Below are 4,826 nucleotides of genomic sequence, written 5' to 3'. Positions count from 1 at the left end.
ACCGCCCACTCGCACTTGCGCAATTGGACGGACCCAAGAGGCTCCGCAATCCCACCCACCGGAAGAGGGGGTGTGGCGAGCTGAGAAATTCGAGCTTCACCTTTCCGGAAAGGTGGGGGAAGAGCAGAGATAGGTCTTTGTATGTAGGTGCCCGCGACTTTCGCCTGTTCTTCTCCTGACAATTGTGTGCACAGGTCCCATTCCCAAGTTACAAATACGCAAGAATTCCATAAGGTTGGCATAAATAATGGAGTTAAATTTGGGATGGGGCGGGATTGGAAAAGGAAAACTTTCACAACCCTCAGGCAGTTGAAAAGACAGCCGACGAGGGATGTGCCCTTTTTGTACTCCGCTTAGGAGCAGCTGGAGGTAGCAGATGGAGTTTCCCTGAAGGGAGGACGCTTTCAGGGATTCCTAAATTCCCTAAAAGAGAAAATGGGAGCTTTCAGAGTGAAAGCCTGAGTTCTTAGGAGTCCTGGGGGCTGATCTCCAAGCTCCCCTGGAATCTTAGCCCTCGCTTTCCTGAGGGTTTAAAGCCGAGGGTGGTCCAGGTTCTGAGAACCACCCTCGTCCCACTCCCTCCAGCTGAGAGCAGCCTTTTCCTGGCAGTGGATACGTAGAAGCCATGAACCTACAAAACAGGAAGGGAGCCCAGACCCGACAAGGCTCCTTAGGGTTCTAGGCTTTAGAACTGCAAAGAATTTGGGGAGTAATTGATTGTATATGGGAAAATCGAGGCCCAGAGAGATGTGACTTGCATAAGGTAACAGCAAAACCAGTACTCGAACCCAGGTTTACAGACTTCAAAGCCTACGTTCTTTCTATCACAGCGGTTGCTTGTACTCCCCTCCCCCCATCCTTAGAATCCATAGAAAATGAATTGGAGAGGGAAGAGAAGGGAGGGGGGAGATGCTAGATTCCAAGAAGTAACAAGAAGTTCAAGAATTACTTGATGAGTGGAGAAAGGAAATAGGGTGAGGGAATTTATGTAGGGAAGGGAAGAAAAACAGGAAAATATAAGTATTTTCCCTTGATGAAGATGATGTCACCATGCTATCCATAATGAAGGTAGTCTTCAATAAAATGAGATCCTTGAGAGTATGTACTGTTGGATTTTTTTGGTCTTAGAACCCCCAGTGCCTAGCACTGTGCCTAAGATGTAGGCACCTGTTGGTGAACCAGTGGAGCTGCTTCCTTACCCCTCATATCATCCACCCCTCTTCCCAGCAGCCCAATGGGATTAATTCCTCCCCTATCTAGAGTTAAGGGGTGAGGTGGTTCACAGGACAATTGAGATTTGCATTTTGAGCACTTGGTCTCCCAAAGGTTAGCAATCACTACTTAAGTGCTTAATAAGTGTTTGGTAGTTGGTGATAGTGAAAAAGCAAGAGCTGACCATATAAAATCATTTCTACTTAGCTGGCATAAGTACACTTACTCTTTGTATTGTAGATTCATCCTCCTAATTATGATTTCCTTGACCATCAGATGAAATTAGTTTCAATTTCCCAAGAATGGACCAATATAATTTAGGAAAAGGTGAATAGGAAGAATGCTGGGGAAGGAGAAAGAAACCTTGCTGTTAAAACTTGCTCAAGAAGCAGCTAGGTAGCATAGATCATGACAGATCTGGAGTGGGGAAGACCTGGGTTCAAATCTGGCCTCAGACATTTCCTAGCTGTGTAACTGTAGGCAAGTTACTTAACTCATTTGCCTAGTTCTTGCCATTCTGTTTTAGAATTATTACTAGGATAGAAGGTAAAAGTTTAATAAAACTAACTTGGTGCATGAATGAAAAATTAGCATCTTAAGTCCATAGTATGAGACAAACTGTGCTAAACTCTAGGGATAAAGATACAAAAGCCCAAACAGTCCCTGCTGGCAAGATGCTTACATTTTAAAGGCAGATGGCTGTATATATAGAGCAGTGATGACCCAAGAACACTTTGCTCTGATAAGTTACAGGAATGGCAAATGGACCCACTGGAGAAAGAGATTAATCTAGCCTATCCAGGAACATGGTTTATGATATTTGAATTTGGAGAGGATAGTGAACTGAAACGTGTCTGGGCTTTTCTTACAATACCTAACTAACGAACCAGTCACCAATCAGAAAGAACAGGAAGCTGTTTCAGGGGCATTTGGTGTGGATGCTGAGGCATTTGGTGAGAAGGTTGTGAAAGATGTAGCCTCAGATGGCAATATTTTAGGAAGGAGAGTAAGGAAATGGTGGGTAGTGTGTAGAACTTGGAGTGATAGGACCTGAATTCAAATTCTGCCTCAGATGGCTTGTTAGTGGTATGACTGTGGGTAAATTACTTAAATTCAACCTCATTTTTCTTCATCTATAAAATGGAGATACAACAGCCTCTACTCAGGATTGTTGTAGGAATAAAATTAAAAAGGTAACATTTTCAAAGCATTTTACAGATTTTAAATTTTATACAACTTGTAATTTTGAAGCATTATTTATGATAGGGCATTTAAATAAAGACCTATTTTGTATCTGTGAGAAAATCTTCACTTGGGAAAACAAGCTTATTTTTTTTTCCTTAGAAAGGAAGAGGTTATTAACCAAAAACCATTCCCAAGTCCCTTTCCTACTTCATTTTTCTTGGCAGCAGAGTTTTTTTTGTTTGTTTGTTTTACCTGACTTCACCCAGGAAGGGGTTATAGGATTACTTTGATAAATGGATTGGTCTGTCTGGTTTCATTATATTTGTCATTTAAGTTGCTTGCTCCACTATCTATTTTCTGGCTGTGGAACATTCATCTTTGCCTTTGAGTCACAAATAATTATAGCTATGATATATTACATAGATTAGATATGTTTTTGCTTAAAGAAAAAAGTATGATAGGGATAATTGGCAAAAGAAATTTGCACCTGAAATTTGGAAAATATTATGTATAACTGGGTGAGGGAGGTGAGGGAAAAATGTCACTGATGTGAAAACATAAGTATCTGTAAATCCTGGGATCCCTGCGTCAATATTAAAGTTAATAGAGACCTGTGAATCTTAAAAACTACTCAGACTGTACCTTAGAAGATTTAGTTTAGCTATTCCCTTATTGTAACAATGGAGATACTTGGTCTAACTAGAATCAGGAATGTATTGGGAACTTTTAAAATTACTCCACCCTAATTAGACATACCTTAGGGGAAGATAAAAGTTGTAAACTCCTGATTGAACAATGAAGGTACATAACTCATACCTTATAGTGAAACTAGAACCTTAAGCTAGGTCTATTTTTAGATCTAATACAAAAATGTGTTAAGTACCTGTAAAGGTTAAATTAATCACAAAAAGGTCAAGTAACTTACAAAAGGCAAGCTTAACAAAGAGGTATGAAGAACTCAGAAGATATTATCTAACTAGAGAAGGTGAGAATCAAAGAAGGTGAGAACTAAGAATGGGTAGTCCTGGAAAAAAGCATCTACTGTGATTGGTAGATGTGAAAATTTAGGGGAGTTTACATAAGAGAAAATTTTCTTTAAAAGGAAGGGTAAAAAGTCAGTTCAGAGGAATGGAGTTTGGAATTCAGTTCGGAATTGAGTTAGATTCGGAACTCAGTTCAGGAGATTCAGTGGAGGACTGGAGCTTGCTTGGAGACGGTCTTGAGGTGAGTGATAAGACTGACTCCCTCTCCCTTAGGCTCAGGGAGGCCACTTTGGCCTAGGCCTTTAACTACTGCTTGGTTCAGCCTGAGCCAGAGCAGTTTAAATTAATTCTCTCTCTCTCTCTCTCTCTCTCTCTCTCTCTCTCTCTCTCTCTCTCTCTCTCTCTCTCTCTCTCTCTCTCTCTCTCTCCCTCTCTCTCCCTCTCTCTCCCTCCCCTCTCTTAATTCCTTCACTCTTTATTAATTAAAATCTCCATAAATCCCCAGCTGACTTGGGTATTTTTTCATTTTGGGGAATTTTCCATGGCAATCACTTACTTAGATTTTAAGTCAAAACACTAAAATTAGTCTTAAAGACCTTAGGGATTATCTAGTTCAATCTTTTCATTTTATAGATGAGAAAGTTAAGCCCCATAGTAGTTAAGCAACTTGTCCAGTGTGATAAAACATAGAACACAGGCATTCTCAGATCAGAGAATTACAAGGTATGAAATAACCTTATTAAATAGTGAAAATATTACCTTGAAACACTGTTCAACTCTTAACCCTGCCACCTTGCTTCCAGATTTACCTACTTCAGGAGAACCATTACATAACTGTGAAACATTAGTGTCCATGGCAGAAAAGCCTCGAGATAATCTCTTGGACCCTCCCTTAGACAATGCAGATCAGATTTTATTTACCGATGGTTCCTCTTTTATGAGGGATGGCATACGTTACACTGGAGCTGCCGTAGTCTCAGAATTTGCCACTGAATGGTCAGCTTCACTACCTTCTAACATTAGCGCTCAAGGAGCAGAATTCATAGCTCTAAAACAAGCTTGTATAATTGCCAAGGATAAAAAGGCAACAATTTATACGGATTCTAGATATGCTTTTGGCATTTGTCACTCAGTCGGGATGCTATGGCTCCAGAGAGGATTTTTAACCTCAGCTGGAAAATCCATAGCTAATGCAGAAATTATTAATGACGTTCTTTCTGCTCTCAAACTGCCTAAAGCCCCTAGCTGTAGTTCATTGCTCTGCCCATACAGGTGGCTCTGACCCTGTCTCTAGAGGAAATGACCGAGCAGATGCCGCTGCAAAGCTAGCAGCCATAGAAGGACCTGGATTAATTTTAACATTAACAACCACTGATAATTTAAATTTATCACTTTCCTATAATGAAAAGGAAGTGGAAAAATGGAAACAAAAATTTAAAGCAATAC

General features: G+C 40.4%; 1 protein-coding gene across 5 annotated transcripts in view; it reads left to right on the top strand.

Annotated features, from left to right (window-relative positions):
* The window catches only part of C2H17orf80 (chromosome 2 C17orf80 homolog), a 49,193-nt gene that overhangs the window by 8,968 nt on the left and 35,399 nt on the right, over nucleotides 1-4,826 (top strand). For 3 of the 5 annotated variants that reach the window (XM_056817215.1, XM_056817214.1, XM_007482709.3), the window contains exon 1: nucleotides 49-234. The exons of 1 other annotated variant lie outside the window; for it this stretch is intronic. The gene's annotated coding sequence lies outside the window, so the exon portion shown is untranslated. Of the gene's footprint in view, nucleotides 1-48; nucleotides 235-307; nucleotides 3,622-4,826 lie in introns of those variants that run through there. One more of the 5 variants, XM_056817213.1, reaches the window with a different exon arrangement.

The sequence above is a fragment of the Monodelphis domestica genome, chromosome 2 (genome assembly GCF_027887165.1).
Source record: "Monodelphis domestica isolate mMonDom1 chromosome 2, mMonDom1.pri, whole genome shotgun sequence".
In the NCBI taxonomy this organism is placed as follows: domain Eukaryota; kingdom Metazoa; phylum Chordata; class Mammalia; order Didelphimorphia; family Didelphidae; genus Monodelphis; species Monodelphis domestica.
This window is presented reverse-complemented; position numbering and strand designations above follow the sequence as displayed.